The following is a 22,724-nucleotide window of genomic DNA, read 5'->3' as shown; positions in this document are numbered from 1 at the left end:
TGGGTGTGGGGCAGGCACTGGTGCAGGAGGGTTTGGGAGAGGGGTGCAGGGTGGGGGCACAGGTGTGGGGTGTGGAGGGGACCACCCTGTGGGGCGTGGGTGTGGCTTCGCATTTCACACCAGGGACCTGCTGTGCCTCAGGTCCAGGCATCGCCCGCGGAGACAGCAGCGGCCATAGCTTCGCAGTGAGGCCCGCTGTGGGTCCCCCTCACACCTGGGAGTTGCTGAGTGCCCGCAGCTACGTGACACATTGATCATGGCGGGGGAGCTGGGGGGCGGGTTGCATGCCCCAGCACAGGTCCTGGTTTTACTTACTGAGAGCTGTGCTGTGTGGTGGGTCCTCTGCCTTGTGAGAAACAGGAACCACCACTGCCCCCGTCCCCGGCTCAGCCAGGCCCCGTCCCTGGCTCAGCCAGGCCCCTGACCCCAGCTCAGCCAGGCCCCTGACCCCAGTTCAGCCAGGCCCCCGTCCCCGGCTCAGCCAGGCCCCCGGCTCCGGCTCAACCAGACCCCTGTTCCCGGCTCAGCCAGGCCCCCGTCCCTGGCTCAGCCACGCCCCCGTCCCCGGCTCAGCCAGGCCCCTTCCCCGGCTCAGCCAGGCCCCTGGCTCTGGCTCAGCCAGGCCCCTTCCCCGGCTCAGCCAGGCCCCTTCCCCGGCTCAGCCAGGCCCCTGTCCCCGGCTCAGCCAGGCCCCTTCCCCCGGCTCAGCCAGGCCCCTGACTCTGGCTCAGCCAGGCCCCGTCCCCGGCTCAGCCAGGCCCCGTCCCCGGCTCAGCCAGGCCCCCGGCTCCTGCTCAGCCCACAGAGTGCGGCCCAGACTCAGCAGGCCTGATGCTCTGCTTCAGCCAATGCCATTATTGTGAGACGCAGGAACTATTTTTATGAGATTTACATCTTTCCTTCCAGTGTAAGATGTGGCAAGAATTCCAGTTGATTTAGAGATTTGGGACGTGGCTCTCCTTGGGGAGGCTTCAGGCGGTGCCCCAGGAGCTCAGGGAACATGGTGGTGTCCGCGCCCGCCGGGAGGGGAGCTGCTGCTCTGCCCTGTCCTGGCTGCCGCTGGACTTCACTGCTAGGAACTCTGCTACCGCGGTGCCGTCGTCTGCTGTTAGTGGTGATTTGGGGGGCCACGTGCTTCCAGTTAAGGCAGGATCCATGCCAGGTTGACAGCCCCCGGGAGCCGGACAGGTCTGCGCTCTCAGAGCCACACCCACTTCCTCTGGGTCGCGTTTGGTCCCCGCGGGCCTCCGTGAGCTCCCATAGCAGCGGAGTGCGTGTGGGCGTGGACTGTTCCTCGCTCCGCCTCATGGCTGTGGGCTGTGCTCCTGGCCCAGCGCCCGCGTGACGATCGGGATCCTGGGCTGCGCCGGTCACGGAGCACATCTAAGCCAGCTCGGCGGAAACACACGGGGTGCTCCCACCGGGGGACACGCGTGGAATTGGGTTGCGAATGGACAAACACGAATGGCGTGTGTTTTTAAATCCTCACCGAAGACATGTCCACTGATCTCAAATCCAGCCGCCCAGCACCGCCCTTCTTTCCTTTGGCGGCGGGAGGGCCCCTGGCACCTCCCTCGGCCGGCGTGGCTGGCGTGGCTGGCGTGACGTGGCCTGTGAGCTTTCAGTGAGGGGTCTGCTCTCCATCCGGGGCTGCTGTATTTTTTTTAAACATGTTTTTGTTGATCTGAGAAAGAAAGGGAGAGGGGAAGAGAGAAACATCCATGACGAGAGAGCCTCTGATCGGCCGCCTCCTGCACACCCCACACTAGGAATCGAGTCCACAGCCCAGGCCTGTGTCCTGACCGGGACTGGAACCGTGACCTCCAGGTTCAGAGGTTGATGAGCAAGCACGGAGCCATGGCAGCTGGGCAGGGAATGCTTTAAAGACACGTGTTGCATGCGAGCCCAGAGCAGGACTGGCGCCCGGCGTTCAGGCCGAGCCCGGCCGCGGGAGTGGGCGCGGCCCGTTGCCCTGTGCCGCCCGAGAGGGGGAGCGGCCCAGAGGGGGCGCGTCCTTGGACGCCGCCCAGCTCGCCGTCGCGCTGTGGCCCCAACAAGCAGCAGGCCGAGCCCGGCCCCTCTCGTAGCTCCTGCCGAACGGCGCCGTGCGGGCCCGAGGAGACAAACACCCCGGGCCCCGAGGGACTGCCCCGCCGGCTGGAGACGTGGACACGGTGCCCGAGGTCAGCGAGGAGCTTCCTCAACAAGGCCGCCCCGGGGCAGGACGCTGGCATTCCAGTCTTATCGGCCACGTCCTCAGTATCCACAAGTGGATGCCCTTGGCTTGACCCTTACTATACTGGAGAGCCGGTGCTGTATGGCCGTGTGGCCCAGGGGCCGGGCCTGTGGTGGGAGCCAGGCCCTCACTGCAGCCGCTCCTTCCCCACCCCAGCCGTGACCACACCCTCTATTCCCACCGCGGACCGGCAGCCGCCAGCCGGCTGAGGACTGCCCTTTCCTGGACCGTCGGGGGCCCACTGTTCTGAACGAGGAGAGGTGACTTGGTGGGAATCCCGAGGCTGCTCTGGAAGTGCTCACCGAAGTCCCCTGTACCCAGTTCACCCAGTTCACCCAGGCTCAGACACCTGCCGGGAGCCGGGGGAAGGAGGGGAGGAGGGAAGGAGGCACGGACTCGCCTGGAAGGGCAAGCCTGAGGATCCTGCTCTTCTCTGAGGAGTCAGCCGGGGACATTCTGGAAGGAGCCCTGCGTCTCTTCCTCGGCGTGAGACCGAGCCCGTGGGCCGGGCTGCAGGGCGCCTCGGGGGCTCGGGCTCGGGCTGGGGCCGGCCTCAGTGGGGGTCTGGCGTCCGGTGGCTTTGCCAGAGGTGCCGGCTGCTGCTGCTCAGGATTGGCATCTGTGGTCCCCATTGCAGGGATGGTGCCATAGCCGCCCGGTAGGTTCCCAGGCCAGGGACCCCCAAGCTCCGCTGGCCTGCGGGGCCCCCCGGGCTGTCGGGGGCACAGGGAGGAACGCTCGAACCAGGAGCGGGAGACACACGGAGATCACAGCCTCTGAGAGCTGAGGCGTGGAGGCAGGACAGGTGCCGGGAGGGCAGTGGTGCTAGACGCGGGGACGCCTGGCCGTGGCCTCAGAGGGCGATGCTGACCAGCGCCTGCCGCTCGGCCAGCCGGCCTGAGCTCTGCACGGACGGACAGGCTTGGGGGCGGGCCCGCGTGGCTGCGTGTGGGCAGACCCTCCTGTCCCGCCAGGTGCGCGGAGCCCTCAGAGGCGAGTTGGGTGCCAGGCGCTGCCCTGAGGAGCGCGACTGTTTATGAAGGTGAGAGTCGGGAGGCGGCGTCAGCGCACGGGGGTGGGCGCTGTGGCCGCCCTCCTCCTGGTCCTCAGGAAGGGCCCTGGGGGGTGGGGGTGGGGCGAGGGTGTGTGCTCCTGGCAGCATCGGAACCCCCGGGGACAGAATCCAGGCCGGCCCAGAAGCTGGACCGGGAGAGTGGCCAGGCTGACCTGGGTCCTGGCTGCCGGGGCTTGAGGTTCGGGTGGCAATGGTGATGTGAGGTCCGAGCTCGGCTCCCGCACAGACTGTGGGGCTGGACGGCATCCTCCTTGAGCCGCATGCTCCCTCAGAACCGGGAGCAGAAGGTGCAGACCTATCGGCGAGGAATCCCCCCAGCCCCCTGCAGGTCTGTGGGCTCTGAGGTCGGGTGCTGGGGCGGCTCACCCCGGCTGGAGGTGCGGGTGGCAGACCGCGTGGTGGTGCAGGGTGGCCTGTGGGGAGCAGGGTGAGGTCAGTGGGCAGTGTAGGGCTGTGATGTCGTAGTGTGTTCCTATGTGACATGGATGTCCAGTGCTGCTGTGTGACACGGTGAGTGCGATGCAGCGTGACCTGCTGTGGTCTGTCGTGGGACAGGGTCGCTCGCATGACGGCGGCAGCTCACCGTGCCGCACCTCAGGAACGTCCGCGCCCTGTAGGGACACAGGCCGGGGCCGTGGGGGCACTGAGCGGGCGGACGGTTAGGAGGTGGCTGGCCGAGGCCTGTGTGGCTGTGGAGTGGGCCTTGTGGGGAAGAAGAGGCGGGCCCCTGCTGGCGTGTCCTGGAACCCGGACACGCTCTGGCCGGCGCCCAGCGTGTCTGCGGCGATGACGGCCGCCCTGATGCTGCGGGCATGAGGGTCGGCTGCTTCCTCGGGAGCAGGGTCCTGTCTGCACGGCGGCTTCATGGGCCCCGCTGGCCCCGCGTGGATCTGGGCGGCACAGGAGAGACGCTGGTGGGTGTGGGTGGCCGGGCCTAACCTGGGAGGGGGCGGACCTTCCCAATGGGCGGACCAGCGCCGCCTCAGCGGGCGGCAGACGGCCAGCCAGAGGGTCGCCCGGGCTGGGCAGGTGAGCACGGGAGGGGTTTGGGCCCCAGCAAGGCCGTGGAGGCCCAGTGGCCTGATGGGTGGTGCTGCCCACCACGCTCTCTAACCGCCACGGTGACCACCGGCCCTGACGGGTGCTGGGGGGATCAGAGTGCTCCCCGCGGGCGGGAGGAGGCTCGAGAAGCTCGTGTGCCTGCTGCTGCCGAGTGGGTCTGCTTGCCAGGCGCCCAGGCTCCCTGTGCAGGAAGGGGTGGGGGTGGGTGGCCGAAAAACCAGGAGCCATTGCCTGTCACTTCATGTCCACACACAGGGCCCACAGGTTAAGAAGGTCATTCGTGGAGGACTCGATCTCGCTAGGGAAGGAGCGGCTCCGTGGCCGCCTCCCTCTGACCTGAGTGCTCCCTGCACGGCCAGGTCCACGTGGCTCAGGGCCCGTCCGGAGGGGAGCGCGGCCTCGGGCTCCACCCGGCACCGAGCGCCAGCGGCCGCTGTGAGCCGCCCTCCGTTGGCACGCACACTGCAGGCACTAGAGCCAGGGCCAGCGCTCCGTGCTCGGCCAGGCCTCGGGGAGGGGATGGATACACGCAGACGAGGGCTAAGACTGGAGGCTGATCGAGAGAAGCCGTGATTGAGCAGAAGTGAGAGGACTGTGCAAATGCAGGGGCGGGGCAAGCCTGGGGGCCTGAAGGGAGGGGGGTCTGGGGGGGCAGGCCCTTCTGGAACCTCAGTTCCTCTCTGCTCCCGGGACACCTGTTCGTCTCCAGCTGTGCTTTTGTTCTGGCTCTGCTTCCTGGCATCCCTCCACTCACCTGCTCATGCCTCATCCGTCTCTGCGCCTGTGCACTGTGAGCGAGCAGGAGTCCGGAGCCTGCCTCCCCGGCTGCGTCCAGGGCGGGCCATGTGTGGGGGCGGGTGTGGGGCCTTCCTCCTGCCTGGACAGCAGCCTCTCAGGCCCTCGCCCGCCTGTCGGCCCCACAGGCAGGTGTGCCCGCCGTTCCCTCTCACCGACCTCGTGTGGAACGGCCTGGTGCTCCACCCAGAGTTAACTGTCAATCACTGGCCGCCTCCTGTGGGAAGTTGCCAGGGCCCAGTGAAGGGAGGAACAGCCTCACTTGTGAATGAGCAGGCGGGAGGGGTACAGCGCCCCCTGGGGGCCGTGGGTCATCCTGCGGTGGCTCTCGCAGTGCCGTCTCGTCACGTGGCCCCGTTCGGGGGAAGTGGGACGGGTGTGGGGTCTCGGGTCACTCCTCGCTGTGGGAACGTGGGGAGTGACAGCTTCAGGTCCCTGGTCTGGCGTCGGGCAAGCGCCGACATCAGGGGTGTGACGACCCAGTGGGCACAGAGGGGCAGCGGGAGCGTCCGTCACCTGGGAGCCGGCCCTGACCTGGCGGGATGGCATGAGGGACATCTGGTCACGGGCAGCCCCAGGGATGGCATCACCAAGAGCGATTAGGCCGGACCCTGTTGTCCAGCTGCACCCACTCTCCCGAGGGCAGGTGCCAGCCTCCTCCAGGCTGTTAACAGTGCGGTGAGGCCCCGCCAGGCCGGCTCCGTGTCTGGGGGAGGTCAGGGTGCAGCCGGTCCACCTGGGCTGGGCCTGTGGACCGAGGGGGTCAGCGGGTACCGAGCCTTGCGCTCTCTCCTGCGCCACACCGTCCTTATCCGTGGCGCGTGGCCCAGGCGCTGAGGTGAAGCCGGCAGGGGGACCCCCGCAGGAAGCTGTGTCTGTGATTGGGGAGAGCGCTGGGGTGGGAGTGGGAACTGTGCCACCTGCGGGCAGGCTCTTGGGGTGTCTGACGCGTGGGACTATGTGGAGCAGCGAGAGGTGGGAGCTCAGAGCCTCCCCATGAAGTGGGGCCACGTGCCTAGCCTGCCATCTGTGTGCAGGACAGTTGGGGTGCCCTCAGCTATGCTGGTGAGAGTGGGAGGTCTGCACCCTAAACCCCGGCCCCTGGGGTGGCTTATAGGGTCATCCCCGCCCACAATCTCCCCTCCCCCTCTCTCAGCTCCACGTTGGCCATGGAGGTGGCTCGGGGCTTCCCTGCTCAGGAGGCCAGGCCGCTGGAGCCGAGTGCGGGGGCGGCTTGCCCGGCGTCAGGTCTCGGGGTGGGTGAAGATGGGGACAGGGACAGAGAGTCTGGGTGACCTTGAGATGACCTTGAGAGCGCAGCAGGCAGAGAAGGATGGGGCAGTTTGTGGTCAGGGCACAACTGGCTGCCCGTCGGTGATCGACACCCATGCTGGGAGGTGAGCGGCTTGTGAGAGCTCAGGTGGCAGCTGTGTCCAGTGATGGTCACGCCCCTGGGTGCCAACCAGCGTCAGCCCAGCCTCACGGTGACACTCGAGGCACTGCTGGCCGCGTGCCTGGGCTCGTCCGCAGTCCAGACCCACGTCCCGGGGGCGGTGTCTGCGTGTCATCGTAGGGGTCTGCAGGGGGGACATTACCTCTCACCTCAGTGAGCTCACCGTGCCTTGGTGCCCAAATAGAGGGACCCCTTCTGAACGCAGGGCTGCGGACTCACAGCTTTTAAAGACAACGCATGACGGGCACCTGAGCGAGGAGCAGATGGGCACAGGGCAGTGAGAGAGGGGGGCTGGCTGGTGTGTCCCTCATCCACAGCCAGCCCCTGTGCCCGAGAGGGGCTGGCTGAGCTGAGAGAACACAGTGTCTGTCGGAAGCCGCCTCTTGGGATTCCCTCACACATCAGTTCCCATGGCAACTGGCCAGCAAGTAAGAGCAGCGCTGAGATGAGGGTTTCCAGTGGCTGCTGCAGGCGGGCACAGGTGCAGCAGAACTGGGGGCATCACAGGCTGCATGGCACTCCCAAGCCCGGCTGTCCCCAGGCCTGTCCTGCAGCCTCCGGAGCATCGCGGGTGGCGGGCCTCTGCCAGGCCAGGGCGGTGGCACCGGGGTCGTCCTGATGTGATGGTCTGCGAGGCTCGACAGCAACAACCTCTTAAAGGACTCAGCATCTGTGTACTGATTGTCCCAGTAGGCGGTGCTGACCCCGCCCTGCTCACCAACGCCCCAGCCCATGGCTGCTGCATCCAGGTGCTCAGGTTAGTGAGCAGGCACCGGGCCTGGCGAGGGGTAGGACCCTGTTGGCTCTGGCACTTGGTCTGTGGGAGGCTTGGGTCAGCAGCCCTCGCTGGTTGGCAGGCAGCCGGCACCTCTGCCGCGCGCGGGTTGGTTCCTCCATGGCCATGTGTCCTCCAGCACGTGGTGGAGTCCCAGACGGTGTGGGCGTCTGCTCGGTGGGTCAGGCAGGGGTGGGGACAGACACCTGAAGGAGCGGGCGGGGTGGGCTGCTCTTTCTGCTCCTCACCCGAGGCCACGGTGCTGAACTCTGTGGAGCACCAGAAAACAGATTGTTGGCTGACCTGGCATAAAAACAATGCAATTTCATTCACTCACACTGGTGACCACGGTGCAGGCCGCTGTCGTTTGATATGACACCTAAGGGGAAGGGGCCGGTGCCCCGCTCCATGGTCTGGTATTGCATTTCTAAAACTCTCTGCCAATGAGTGTCGGGCCGAGCACTGAAGTGCTTTGAGTTTGATTTCCGGTCAAGGGCCGTGTGTGCCTGGCTCCGGGACGGACCCCCAGCTGGGCCGTGGCTGTGCGTCCTGGTGTTTCTGTCTGCTCCTCCACCCTGTCACCCTGGAGACAAAGAGAGGCGCTGGGGGCACTGGAGCGCCAGAGCGCAGACCGGCGCGCAGCGCGGCTGCCGGCCCGGGCCCTGGCGGTCGTGGCAGTCCGCGGTGGCCCGGCGGGGTGAGTCTGGAGTGGGTACGTGGTGCCAACTAAGTGGTATGATTCTAATTTAACAACCAGAGTGGAAAAGCAACTTCCAGAAGGGCCATGTGTGAGTCTTAGAAAACCAACTACGTGGCTCCTTTTCTGAGGCCCCATCCTCCAAGAGTCACCCCATTCGAACAAAGATGCCCTGTCCTCCTTGCCAGCAGGAGGCGCCTGTGACCGGAAGAGGGACAGAGAGGACCTGGGGACGCCGTGGGGGGAGGCCTGCGGCTGACACAGTGCGGGTGGGAGAACGTCACATGACTGGTCCTCAGTGAGGGGAGGTGCAGAGACTTGGGTAGGTGCCTATGCTTTGCCCTCCTGAGAGGAGGCGGTGGCTGGTGCGACGGGACAGGCAGACAGCTGTCTGCTGGCCTTTCCGCCCGCTGGGACCCTGCGCAGGGCCTCGCCGGGCTCCCTGGGCTCATGCCGCAGGATCGGCCCTGGACGGCCCGGAGGATGGTGCCCCCAGGGGCCCTCAGGGTCATGTGAAAATGCACTGACGAGGCGGTAGGACAGAGCGGCGTCTGGCGGCCCTCAGCGGCAGCGTGCCTGCGCCCGCCTCACTGACAGCCCCTTTCTGAGGCCCGTGATGCGGGAGGCGCGGGCTGCGGGCTGGTCCCCGGGCCTGGCCGGCGTGGTCCCTGGTGGCTCGCCGCGCCGGCCCACGGGAGGCAGTCCTGAGGGGCCGTGTCTGGCAGCTCACCCTGCAGGGCAGGCGTCCTCAAACTTTTTAAAGTGGGGGCCAGATCACAGTCCCTCAGAGAGCTGGAGGGCCAGACTATATGAACCACTAATTCCTACTGTAACACCTCGGCTGCCCTTACTGCCCAAAAAACCTGGCGGGCCGGATCAGACTCCTCTGCGGGCCGCAAGTGGCCCGCGGGCCGCAGTTTGAAGACGCCTGCTGCAGGGGGTCACAGACATGCAGACCATCGTGGTCCTGAGGGCTGGGCTGGGTCTTCCTTGGCTTCTGTTTCTGAAAGTGCCCCCGACAGCCCTGCCTGGATCACCTGGGCCCACGTCTGAGCCCTCCCGGGAAACGTCCTGCCACAGGGCTGGCACACCCACACCGGACCCTGGCGCCCACCGGCATTCGGTGACTGCGCTCAGACGCGCTGGAGTGGGCTGAGTGCTCTCCCTGATGATGGGGAGCCTCAGGAGCAGAGGCCCTGTGAGGGCGACCCCCCGGCTCCCAGGGCGGTGAGTGCTCAGCAGCCCATGCTCAGAAGTGGGACCCTTCCTGCCAAGACCAGAGCTCTGGCCCCTCACCTGTGGGCTCCTGCACAGCCCGAGGTCAGGGGAGTGTGTGGCCTGCCCAGTCACTGCGAAGTCCATTTGGGACACGGCTACCAAGTGGGACACGGCTACCAGGTGGGACACGGTGGCCAGGTGGGGCACGGCGACCAGGTGGGACACGGCGACCAGGTGGGACACGGTGGCCAGGTGGGACACGGCGGCCAGGTGGGGCACGGCGGCCAGGTGGGACACGGCGGCCAGGTGGGACACGGTGGCCAGGTGGGGCACGGCGGCCAGGTGGGACACGGCGGCCAGGTGGGACACGGTGGCCAGGTGGGACACGGCGGCCAGGTGGGGCACGGCGACCAGGTGGGGCACGGCGGCCAGGTGGGGCACGGTGACCAGGTGGGACACGGCGGCCAGGTGGGGCACGGTGACCAGGTGGGGCACGGCGGCCAGGTGGGACATGGTGACCAGGTGGGACACGGTGACCAGGTGGGGCACGGTGACCAGGCAGGACCCGCACTGCAGCGCCCAGTGGGGATGAGAAGGTCTGAGTTGTGCATCATTACCGATGAGCATCCTCTGGACTTCCTGAGGTTCTCTTCCTTGAGGTATTAGCTTTACACCCTCACCAGCACCCTTGGTCAAGGTATGGCATCCCCCTGGCTACAGCTCTTCTGTCCTTTCTGATCCTGTGGCTCTCACCTCCCCACTGTGTGCTCTCCAGGCGTTTGCACTGCTTTCCATGGTGATTTCTGTGGCCCGATCACATCCACGTTCCTGACACCTGCTGTGTCTAAGCGAGTAAATCAGGCCCTGAAACCAGGGGAGCCCGAGGCTGTGACAGATGGGGGTTCAGGGGCACGCAGGGTGGCAGGGCGAAGGTCGCGGTAAGGAACGTGACGTGAGCCTGTCTGTCTTGTGGAAGGTGACTGAGGCAGTAGCGTTGCGCCGGGTGGGCAGTGCAGCAGTCCAGGGGAGAGGCAGTTCCAGGTCGCAGGGAGCCCCCTGGCCAGTGGTGGGTGAAGGGGAGCAGGGCGGGCACTGCACCAGGAACAGAGGGAGGAGGGTCCACAGAGTGCCACCTGAGCGTGAGCCATGGTCCTCTGCCCCTCCAGGCCTGAGCTCCTCTGTGGCCTCAACCCCAACCTGGCATGCGTCCTCCTGTCTGTCCCTTATTCCCTTCAAGCACTGATTTCCACTGTAATCCTCAGCACTGGCCAGGCGGGCTTAGGGACCCGGCATCCCACCAGCTGCCACCACACCCGGCCACGTTTACCTCCAGTGGTCCTGAGGTCAGGGCCAGCCCCCCGGCTGCCAATCACATGCCCACTGCAGACCCTGCTCACGGGCGCCCCAGCCCTCAGCCCACAGCTCTCCCTGTGGGCCCTCCGGGAGCGAGCGCCTGCCTGCTGGCACCTGGTGTGTGGAGTGGAGCCCGGCCGAGAGCTCCGGGCTGTGCGCTGGGGCTGAGAGGGATCCCACTCCTTCTCACCGAGAGAAGGAGAAGCTGTGACTCCTCCAGGCAGAGGTGCTCCTTGTGGCTGGGACCTTCCCAGGGTGTGCACACATCCGGTCCGCTGCCGCAAAGGCATTGCAATGCCGCCTGCCAGCGACCTCTCAATGAAGCCGGTGACATGGGGACGAGGGGAAAGGTGTCAAGGATGTGGCCTGCCTGGCGCCTTCAGCTCAAGCAGCGGGAGGAGCCGCTGACACCCGTCCGCTCCAGGGCTGCACACAGGCTGGCCCGTGTCCTCTTAACTGACCGACTGGCATCCAAGTAGCCAACCGACCGGGAGTGCCGGGGGAGCGGCAGGGGCATGAGGAAGGCGCTCGGGGACAGTCCTAGGTTTCCCTGCACCCATGGGGACTCCCGATGCCCAGCGGCCTGGCTGAGGGGCAGGGCTCATGTTTCTCACCAGTCTTTGCCTGGCTCCTGCTTGTCAGTCACTGTCCGAGCATTTGACCCCGAACTGAAGCAGACTGGGGCAGCTCATGCAGAAAGCAGACAAAGAATGCAGTGTTTATGGGGACTATAAACGCAGCCCCCCTGAGGCGCCACAGCCTTGCACGCTGCTCCCAGGCACCTCTCTCCCCGCAGCCACAGAGCGGGAGCCTGGGCCTTCATCCGCCTGCTCCTGGAGGGTCCGCACCCTGGCCCCGCCCGGCTGCTGCGCAGACCAGCCCTCAGGGCCTCCTGCCTCCCTCGCTGGAGGAGGCGCTCTGTGTGATGTTTCTAGTTGGGAAACCAACTGAGGCCAAGACCACAGCCTTTCTCCCCTGCGGTCCTGCGGGTGCGCCACAAATTACCTTCCATCATCTTAAACAAAACCGTTCTTCAGGGAGCGCCATCTGCCCTTTGCCGGAGTGTTTGTAACACCAGTAATCCAAAGGAAGTGGAGTATTCTTCATACTGCCTCCCACACACACACCGCCCCTTTAAGCGGGGGCTGCCGGTGCGCGCCCTGTCGGGGAGATGGACGGCGTTCCAGGGCAGATTAGTGGGGGGCCAGCAGAGCCTGTGGGCGTGCAGCTCTGTCATCACGTACTTGATTAGTGTCACCTTGTAGCCGAGTCTCCAAAACGCAATTAACAGTTTCATATTCAGCAGCAGTGGCTTTTATTCCTGCGCACATTTGCATCATAAAAAGCTAATTGGTAAACAGTCTCCCAGCTCCTCCGCTGTCCACCCAGCCCCTCCCGCTAATTGGCGCGGCTTCACACGCTGGATGGGATCTCAAAGGCTGCAGATTAGAGGGCCTGCGAGCACTCGTGTTCCACAGAGCCGGCTCCAAGGAGACCGGGGAAGACTCCAAATTAATGCCAAATTGCAAGCGCCGCTCTTGTCCGGCCGTTGCCATGGAAACCACTTGGTCTGCTAATGTGATGGGGGTGGTGTTTATTGAGATTCGTCCTAATGACCTTCGGGAGGCAGTGGCTTTGTGGGCTCTCCGCCCTGGTCAGTGGCCCCTGGGCATTCCAGCCTGACCCGCCCGTCCCTTCTCTGCCCAGTTCAGTGCCCAGCACCTTGACCTAGCCTGTGTGTACGTGTGTGTGTGTCCACAGGGCAGCGGTGTGAAGCTTACACACATGTTCCACGGGAGAAATCAGGGCTTATGAAGTGTGGACCTTGGCTGGTTCTCCGAATGTGTCATCACAGAGTCTGCCCCTCCCCCATCACCCACACCCCCTCCTCCCCTTCCTCCTCCTCCTCCTCTGGGGTTCAGTGTGGCTGTGCCCACAGATAAGCACCTTTCCTGCGATGACTGTGAGCTCTGGTTGCCGGGTGCTGCCTGGAAGTGGTTCCTGCTCCTGGAGTGGGCACAATGCCCGTGCCCATCTTTGTGGCGCCCTCTGTGGAGGCTCAGGAGCCGGAAGAGGCTGTGCAGGCGACATGCCCCACCCGTGCTCAGCCGAGTCGTGTGACGTGAGGAAGGAGACCCAACTTGTTCAGTGAGGGACTGAGGCTTCACCAGCCAAAGGCTTCTGTTCTTTCCCTCTTTCCTCCCCCAACTTCTCCTCTCACCCTCCTCCAAGACCCCAGGTTCTGTATACATTTGACTAGTTACCAGGTTCCCTAGTGCTTAACACGGGAACTGTCAGACAATTAAATAGACACACGTTTATTTGTTCAATTGCAGAAAGGGAGATGGGAGAAAGACCTCATATGTTCTGTGTTAGTGACAAAAAAAAACCCACAGCTCTTTTTATTTAAAAATTAATAAAGTGAACACTGGTCAGTAAGTGGGATGGCAGTGCTTTCTTTAGAAGTGGGATCAGCATGCAGATGGGTGGAGGCAGAGATGGCCTGGAAGCAGGCGAGGATTGCGGAGAGCGGGCAGTGGGGCTTGTGGCCGTGGACACAGGGCTGGGCCTGTTCTGAACTCACAGACAGAGAGGCCGGAAGCCTCAGTGCTTCTACATCAGATTGCTCAAGGTCATGCCCTGTCCTTGAACCCTCAGTCATGTTCTCTTTCTCTCCCTCTCATGTGCTCCAAATGAGATAATGGATGATGAAAGGGTGGGTGGGTGGGTGGGTGGATGGATAGGGGGACAGACAGAAGGACAGATGCATGAATAGGTGGATGGATGGATGATGGGTGGTTGATGGATGGATAATGGGTGATGGGTAGATAGATGATGGATGGATGGATAGATGGAAATTCTTCAGTGGTGGCCAATACCCCTTCACACCAGCCTCGTGGTATCTTGGAAACTTGTGTAAGTTCCTAGTGCGCTCACTGACTGAGAGGGAGGCAGGGCTGTGCTGTGAAGCAGGAACCGAGGAGCAGTGTTCTCCTCGGGGAGCTGGTGCTCAGCGGACGGGAGCCCCAACAGCTGGAGAAAAGTCGTCATGGGCATGCGTTGGTAATAATCTTTTCTCCCGACTGCTGTGTTTGTACCACTGCGTGCATTCTCTCCTGTTCAGTGGAGCAGTCTCCTGGGTAACAGGCCCGGATCCTGGCTGTAGGCATCATGCCTCTGGTCATGGACCAAAGACGCAGGCGGTCTGGATATGGGCATTTTCTTCAGATTCCCTCTGAGGCACGTGTGACCAGTGTAGATGTGCTGGTGCTCTGTCTGTGGGGAGCAGACGGGCACACGAGCTGGTGCAAACCTCGATCGCTGTGAATGAAAGCTGGTGCCGGACCGGAGCACTGAGAACTTAGCCACAGCACTGTGTGCCAGGAGGTGTGGCCGTTGGGTGGCTGGGTCTCTGGCTGGAGCCCCATGCGGAGGCCATGCCCATGGGAGAGAGGAAGAAACACAGACCTCTCCCTCCACCTCGCGAGGGCAGGGCACCGTGAGCAGATGGCCCTGCCAGCCAGGGGAAGGCCTTTGGCTGTGCCCTGACCCCGGACTGCAGCCTCCAGAATGTGAGAAGTGATGGGCCCTGGTGCTAGGTCCGAGCAGCCTGAGCTGACGGAGACACGGATCCTGCCTTTATCAGCCCCGCCCCACCTGGTGCCTCTCCCGTGCACAGCACAAATGCGGTCCCCAGGCCCAGCAGGTATTCCTCCCCACAGCCTGCCGCCGCCGTCCTCCTCTTCGGAGCCCACAGATCCTGTGTGGCACAGAGCCCTGGTGCAGCCCGGTGTGGCCACGGCTGTTTGTGAGGCTCTGCCCGCCCTTCGCTCCTCTTCCTTCCCTTCCCCACTCCTGCTCCCGCGATGTGACCTGGGCCACAGGGTGGGTGTCTGCGTGCTCGAAGTGCCGGATCGCCTGGAACTTCCTGTTTCACAGGGAAGACACATCTGCTCTGAGCGGGTCGTTTCTGCTGCGGCAGCGACGTCAGTGCTGCTCCGAGCCCCTCGGAGTGGGCGCCAGACCTGCCCGTCCAGAGGTGCTGCGTCTGTGACACACTCTCCGCAGCTGTGCATCTGGCCCCTCCTCCGGGAGGTGTCCCCTAAAGATTTCTCTCCGAGGTTCCCACACACAGCTGTTCCATCTGGAACCGGAAGGAGGTTCCCAAACACAGATGTTCCGTCTGGAACCGGGAGGAGGTTCCCACACACAGATGTCCTGTCCGGAACCGGGAGGAGGTTCCCACACACAGATGTTCCATCCGGAACCAGGAGGAGGTTCCCACACACAGATGTCCCGTCCGGAACCGGAAGGAGGTTCCCAAACACAGATGTTCCGTCCGGAACCAGGAGGAGGTTCACACACAGATGTTCTGTCCGGAACCGGAAGGAGGTTCCCAAACACAGATGTTCCGTCTGGAACCAGTGGAGGTTCCCACACACAGATGTCCCGTCCGGAACCGGGAGGAGGTTCCCAAACACAGATGTTCCGTCTGGAGCCAGTGGAGGTTCCCACACACAGATGTCCCGTCCGGAACCGGGAGAAGGTTCCCACACACAGATGTTCCATCCGGAATCGGCAGAGGTTACCACACACAGATGTTCCATCCGGAACCGGGAGGAGGTTCCCACACACAGATGTTCCATCCGGAATCGGCAGAGGTTACCACACACAGATATTCCATCCGGAACCGGGCAGAGGTTACCACACACAGATGTCCCATCCGGAACCGGGAGGAGGTTCCCACACACAGATGTTCCATCCGGAATCGGCAGAGGTTACCACACAGAGATATTCCATCCGGAACCGGGCAGAGGTTACCACACACAGATGTTCCATCCAGAACCGGGAGGAGGTTCCCACACACAGATATTCCATCCGGAACCGGGAGGAGGTTCCCACACACAGATGTTCCATCTGGAACCGGAAGGAGGTTCCCACACACAGATGTTCCATCCGGAACCGGGAGGAGGTTCCCACACACAGATGTTCCATCCGGAACTGGGCAGAGGTTACCACACACAGATGTCCCATCCGGAACCGGAAGGAGGTTCCCAAACACAGATGTTCCATCCGGAACCGGGAGGAGGTTCCCACACACAGATATTCCGTCCGGAACCGGGAGGAGGTTCCCACACACAGATGTTCCGTCCGGAACCGGGAGGAGGTTCCCACACACAGATGTTCCGTCCGGAACCGGGAGGAGGTTCCCACACACAGATGTTCCATCCGGAACCGGGAGGAGGTTCCCACACACAGATGTCCCGTCCGGAACCGGGAGGAGGTTCCCACACACAGATGTCCCGTCCGGAACCAGGAGGAGGTTCCCACACACAGATGTTCCATCCAGAACCGGTGGAGGTTCCCAAACACAGATGTTCTGTCCGGAACCGGGAGGAGGTTCCCACACACAGATGTTCTGTCCGGAACCGGGAGGAGGTTCCGAAACACAGATGTTCCGTCCGGAACCGGGAGGAGGTTCCCACACACAGATGTTCCGTCCGGAACTGGGCGCAGAGAGAAGCGGCTGAAATCGCGGATGTGACCTCCCACGCAGCCTCCAGGGCCCCCTCCAGTCTCCCCGCTCGCTTCGCAGGCGGTTTGAAACATCTGCCCGAGGAGAGTGCAGTTTAAACGCTAGGAAACTGCACAAATGATGCCGAGGGCCCAGCCCTCGTGGCCCCACCCGCCCTCCGGTCCCGCCCTCTCGGCCCCCTCCCTGCCGCCCGTTTCCTGACTCTCAGAGAAGGTCCCCTGGCTTCCGGGGGCGCGGTAGCCGGGCACTGCCCGTGGGGACTGAGCGTGTCAGAGGAACACGCTGCAGCGCCATCTACAGGAGGCGGTGCCACAGGCCGCCGGAGCCGCCTCCCTTTTTCCTTTTTCAGTTTAATTTTTAATGTAGCTTATTGATTTCAGAGAAGAAGGGAGAGAGAGAAATGTTAACGGTGAGAACCATTGATGGGCTGCCTCCTGCTCACCCCGCACTGGGGATCGAGCCTGCAACTCGGGCTTGCGAGTGGCCAGGGTCCCTCTGTCCTGCTGCACCCCCGCCCAGAGCCTGTGGGCCGCACTCCCGCTGCCCTCCTCAGCACTCACGTCATCTGTTACATCCGCTCCGAGTCCCTCCACAGGCCTGGGCGTGGGCCATCCCGCCTAGGCTGGTGCAGTCAAGTAGGGTTGTCCCGTTAACCACGGCGGCTGGCCTGTTGGCCGCGCCCAGGAGTCAGCGCAGGTCAGTGCCTCGGCAGCGGGGACACGTGTATCCTGCATGGAGATGCCTAGAGTGGATGGAGGGGAAGGACTGAGCCCACAGAGACAGTGAGGGTGGCCCATCTTAACACCACACGGCCCTTTCCCGCTCAGCGGTGCCGAGGCACCGCCTTTCTCCCTCGAATCCCCGTGCTCCGGCCGCCTCTCCCTTCCTGAGTGACACCGTGCGATATGTCTGCTGACAACCAGAGCAAATCCAGTGATGAGGTCACCTTGGGCCTGCATTACGGTCTGGCTGCTGCTTTCCTAGAAATGATTTGTGAAAACACTCCACGTGCTCAGAATACCAGGGCCTGGGTGCGCGCAGACGGTAAACTTGCTGGAGACGGCACTGTGGCCTTGGGTTCCGGCTGAACCAGTTGTGATGAGACGGTGAGAGAGGCTGCTGGGCAACGTGACTTCGTTTCCTTCTGATGTACACTCTTTGTGCAAAATGCAGAGCTTTAAAGCAACAGGACTCGGAATATCCTGTTAATTTTGTTAAAGGAAGTTTTTAGTGAACACATGGTTTCTGGAATTGTGGAGGGTCCAGTTGGTGTGAAAGCTTGTGGGGCAAAGGGAGGGCGAGGTGCATGGGCAGGTGGGAGGGCCTGGAAGGTGAATGAGGTCTGGGCAGGAGGTGTGAGCAGGGGCAGGAGGTGTGAGCAGGGGCAGTGGAGCAGGAAATGTGAGCAGGGGCAGAGGTGTGAGCAGGGACACTGGGGCAGGAGGTGTGAGCAGGGGCAGAGTTGTGAGCAGGGGCACTGGGGCAGGAGGTGTGAGCAGGGGCAGTGGGGCAGGAAGTGTGAGCAGGGGCAGAGATGTGAGCAGGGGCAGTGGGGCAGGAGGTGTGAGCAGGGGCAGTGGGGCAGGAGGTGTGAGCAGGGACAGTGGGGCAGGAGGTGTGAGCAGAGGCAGTGGGCAGAGGTGTGAGCAGGGGCAGTGGGGCAGGAGGTGTGAGCAGGGACAGTGGGGCAGGAGGTGTGAGCAGAGGCAGTGGGCAGAGGTGTGAGCAGGGGCATTGGGGCAGGAGGTGTGAGCAGGGGCAGTGGGGCAGGAGGTGTGAGCAGGGGCAGTGGGGCAGGAGGTGTGAGCAGGGGCAGTGGGCAGAGGTGTGAGCAGGGGCAGTGGGGCAGGAGGTGTGAGCAGGGGCAGTGGGGCAGGAGGTGTGAGCAGGGGCAGTGGGGCAGGAGGTGTGAGCAGGGGCAGTGGGGCAGGAGGTGTGAGCAGGGGCAGTGGGGAAGGAGGTGTGAGCAGGGGCAGTGGGGTAGGAGGTGTGAGCAGGGGCAGTGGGCAGAGGTGTGAGCAGGGGCAGTGGGGCAGGAGGTGTGAGCAGGGGCAGTGGGGCAGGAAATGTGAGCAGGGGCAGAGGTGTGAGCAGGGACACTGGGGCAGGAGGTGTGAGCAGGGGCAGAGTTGTGAGCAGGGGCACTGGGGCAGGAGGTGTGAGCAGGGGCAGTGGGGCAGGAAGTGTGAGCAGGGGCAGAGGTGTGAGCAGGGGCAGTGGGGCAGGAAATGTGAGCAGGGGCAGAGTTGTGAGCAGGGGCAGTGGGGTAGGAGGTGTGAGCAGGGACAGTGGGGCAGGAAATATGAGCAGGGGCAGTGGGGTAGGAGGTGTGAGCAGGGGCAGTGGGGCAGGAGGTGTGAGCAGGGGCAGTGGGGCAGGAGGTGTGAGCAGGGGCAGTGGGGCAGGAAATATGAGCAGGGGCAGTGGGGTAGGAGGTGTGAGCAGGGGCAGTGGGGCAGGAGGTGTGAGTAGGGGCAGTGGGGCAGGAGGTGTGAGCAGGGGCAGAGGTGTGAGCAGGGGCAGTGGGGCAGGAAGTGTGAGCAGGGGCAGAGGTGTGAGCAGGGGCAGAGGGGAAGGAAGTGTGAGCAGGGGCAGTGGGCAGAGATGTGAGCAGGGGCAGAGGTGTGAGCAGGGGCAGAGGGGAAGGAAGTGTGGAGGTGTGAGCAGGGGCAGTGGGCAGAGGTGTGAGCAGGGGCAGAGGGGAAGGAAGTGTGAGCAGGGGCAGAGGGGAAGGAAGTGTGAGCAGGGGCAGTGGGGCAGGAGGTGTGAGCAGGGGCAGTGGGCAGAGATGTGAGCAGGGGCAGTGGGGTAGGAGGTGTGAGCAGGGACAGTGGGGCAGGAGGTGTGAGCAGGGGCAGTGGGCAGAGGTGTGAGCAGGGGCAGTGGGCAGAGGTGTGAGCAGGGGTAGTGGGGCAGGAGGTGTGAGCAGGGGCAGTGGGGCAGGAGGTGTGAGCAGGGGCAGTGGGGCAGGAGGTGTGAGCAGGGCAGTGGGGCAGGAGGTGTGAGCAGGGGCAGTGGGCAGAGGTGTGAGCAGGGGCAGTGGGCAGGAGGTGTGAGCAGGGGCAGTGGGGCAGGAGGTGTGAGCAGGGGCAGTGGGGCAGGAGGTGTGAGCAGGGGCAGTGGGGCAGGAGGTGTGAGCAGGGGCAGAGGGGAAGGAAGTGTGAGCAGGGGCAGTGGGGCAGGAGGTGTGAGCAGGGGCAGTGGGCAGAGATGTGAGCAGGGGCAGTGGGGTAGGAGGTGTGAGCAGGGACAGTGGGGCAGGAGGTGTGAGCAGGGGCAGTGGGCAGAGGTGTGAGCAGGGGCAGTGGGGCAGGAGGTGTGAGCAGGGGCAGTGGGGCAGGAGGTGTGAGTAGGGGCAGTGGGGCAGGAGGTGTGAGCAGGGGCAGTGGGGCAGGAGGTGTGAGCAGGGGCAGTGGGCAGAGGTGTGAGCAGGGGCAGTGGGGCAGGAGGTGTGAGCAGGGGCAGTGGGGCAGGAGGTGTGAGCAGGGGCAGTGGGCAGGAGGTGAGCCCAGGTGGGAAGCAGGAAGGCAGACACCAGCCTGCAGCTGCCATGTGGTGCTCTGGCTGCGCTGTGGAGGGGTGGCACACGGGCTGTGAGTGGGGGCGGCAGCGAGGTGCTGGGGAAGGCACACAAATGCCAGGGACCCGCCTCTGCACAGGGCGGGTGGAGAGGGCCTTGCTGGGGGTCAGGGCAGCCACACGCCGGGAACGGGGCTGGAGTCAGACCTGAGCACGAAGAGCTGTCAGAGAGCCACTTTGCCTGGCCCGGTGCACAGATCCCCAGCAGGTGGCGCAGGGCAGCCACAGCGGCGGGGCTCTCCCAGGGGAAGCCTGCTGCCCTGGAGCCTTCGGCCGGCGGAGGGGAGGAGCCACGCAGGAGCCCGCTGCAGTGCTCTCAGGGACCCAGCGTTGCCGTTCTGTCTTTGTACTTTATGCACAAGTCTGTGGACACGCGTGGCTTTCGAATCTCGGAGGTGCCACTGTGACTCAGGGAGAAATATCCTGGCACCTGGAGTGGTCCCCAGAGGCTGGAGAGGCACCCCAACACCCATGCCTGTGCTGTTGGCCCCGTCAAGTTAAGGAACTTCGTGACCAGTGTCCATTCACAACCAGGCCCACAGAAGCATGATCAGTGCAGTGATCAGCCCGTGTTCTGACTCCGAGCACACATGGGGGCCCACGCAGGAGTTCACACACACAAGCTGACATCCTCCTGGCCTGCGAGGCTCTGTCCCCGCCCGCCTTGCTGCACGGAGCCCGCCCAGGCCCGGCGCTCTGAGGGCGGGAACGGTGAGCGGCAGGTGCCTGGAAGCAGGGTGCGCCCGGGGTTGCTGAGCAGGAATGTCCTCCTGTAAGAACCAGCAGGCTCGGGCCACGGACTGCATCCTCCTGGCTCCCTGGTGAGGCCTGGTCTGGGCCGCCCTGCAGACCCCCTGGAACAGGTTTCACTTGAGGGGGAGCGACAGCCACCTAACCCGAGGTCCTTGCCGCCTTGTGTGCAGGAGAAACTCGGAAGCCGGTCCCTCCGAGCCCCCGGCAGCCTTCGCAGGCTTGCTTCTGGGTGAAGCACGTGCTGAGGGGTGTGTGCCGGAGTCATTAAATCATCGGGCACATTGGATTTTTTTAATTTGGTCAGCTGAATTATTAACCAAAGAAACCAGGACAGCTGCCTGGTTAAAGAAACTCAAAGGGAAAACTTGCTTTTGAAACAGGAAATAAATTATTGTTCACAAAGCCGCTCTCTCTGATGCAGCCTTTAGATGTAGGATCAGCCCTTTCGCTGGGTGAGTCTCCTGCCCCGGAGCAGACCTGAGCGGCCGCCAGCAGCACGTTGTCTCTGGGGCCTGGAGGCCAGAATGTAGCCCCCGGAATCCGTAAGGAGTCTGAGGAGAGGCTCTTCAGCCCAGGGCGGGGGGAGAGCCTGCTTAGGCACAGGCTTTGGGCTGGGAATGCCTCCTGTATGTCACCCACCCGCCCGGCGCGCCCCCGGGCCTGACCCCCGTGGGCATGTGCAGGCGGCCTCTGAGCCCTCGCTGGGTGAGGTGGGAGCCGCCTCTCCACCATGAAGCTTGGTGGTCCCATGAGCTGCTCAGGTTGGCTTGTTTGTGGGAATATGGTTCCCTCCTGGGTGGTTTGTCCCACGGGGACTGGCGCTGCGTTTGTTTTAGGTCCCAGCTCCGATGAGGACCCAGAGGAGGCTGGTGCATGGGGGGGGGGGGGGGGTTCTGGGAGCGGCGGGGAGACTGCCCGCAGGGCTGCTGTGAGTCCAGCGCTGCCTGCTTCACCGAGGCTGCTCAGTCCTGGACTTCCTCCTCCTCAGGCGGCTGTCCCTTGGGAAAGCATGGCTGCATTGCTCAGGTCTGTGGGAACATCTGCCTGGAAGCTGGTGTGAAGAGTGGATGGTGTCTCTGACCCAGAGGCAGAGATGCCGTGTAACCCTCAGAGTCAGCCTGCCCATGCGCTCAGCAGCCCAGGCCACACGAAATGACAGCAGGCCATGCCTCCAGCCTCCTCTGGCCGAGAATGCCTGTCATTCCTCTCAGTGCTGGACTTTGGCCAAGCACCAGACCCCGGCGGACTCCGACCCTCACTGAGATGAGGATCGCACTGCAAAGGCTGCGGGATGTCCGGTGGGACCTGTCTCTGACATGTCTGCAAGCTCTTCTCCACCTCGGGAAACGCCGACTGTTGTCCGGTGTCAGGCCCCGTCCTCCCACACCTGCAGGCCGCGGCGGCGCTCCTCCAGTGTCTGTGGCTCAGCGTGTGTCTGTGGCTGGTGGGAACAGCCCGGAGCCGCCGGGCTGCACAGTTCTGGCTGAGGTTTAGGAGGTGTTGAGCGGCGGCCTGTGCTGGCGGCTCCCGCCGCTGCAGTGAAGGTCTCAGGTCCTCTCTGCCTGTGCCTCTGGAAGGAGCTCCTCGGCAGGGCCGCCCCGGGCAGGTGAGAGAGCAGGGTTTGGGAGAGGACAGCTAGCAGGAAGCTGTCATCCTTTATCCGCATCCCTTCTGCCCCCTGGGCGGAGTCCTGCAGTCCAGCCCACATTTCGGATTCGGCGTGGATGGCCTCTGCTGGCGCAGGCCCACAGTCTGCACATCCCGTGCCAGTAGGCGGACCTGGAAGGGAACACCCTCTGTGGCCAGGCTGCCTGGGTGACGGGGCTGGTGTTTCCACATAAATTTTAAGTTGTCTTATTAGACAGGTTACCTCAGTTTACCCATCTGTAAAATGTGTGTTAGAATAGGACTTCCCTCTAAGGGTTTGACAAGTTAAGTATGACATAAGACCTTAGCATAATGAATGGATAGTACACAGCAAATACTCAGCAAAATGGTGTGGCTCACCAACACCACAACCATCATCATCATTGTCATAACTGTCATCTTCATCACCATCATCATCACCATCTTCATCATCATCACCTCCTTCACCATCATCATCACCATCACCTCCATCACCATCACCTCATCAACACCATCACCTCCATCACCATCTTCATCACCGTCACCTCCTTCACCATCATCACCAT

General features: G+C 63.5%; 1 protein-coding gene across 2 annotated transcripts in view; it reads left to right on the top strand.

Moving 5' to 3' along the window:
- Nucleotides 1-22,724, top strand: part of PTPRN2 (protein tyrosine phosphatase receptor type N2) — a 326,344-nt gene that overhangs the window by 131,509 nt on the left and 172,111 nt on the right. The gene's annotated exons all lie outside the window — the stretch shown is intronic.

The sequence above is a fragment of the Pipistrellus kuhlii genome, unplaced genomic scaffold (assembly GCF_014108245.1).
Source record: "Pipistrellus kuhlii isolate mPipKuh1 unplaced genomic scaffold, mPipKuh1.p scaffold_m20_p_94, whole genome shotgun sequence".
Taxonomy (NCBI): Eukaryota; Metazoa; Chordata; class Mammalia; order Chiroptera; family Vespertilionidae; genus Pipistrellus; species Pipistrellus kuhlii.
Note: the sequence above shows the minus strand (reverse complement) of the source record. Positions and strands in the feature narration are given on the sequence as shown.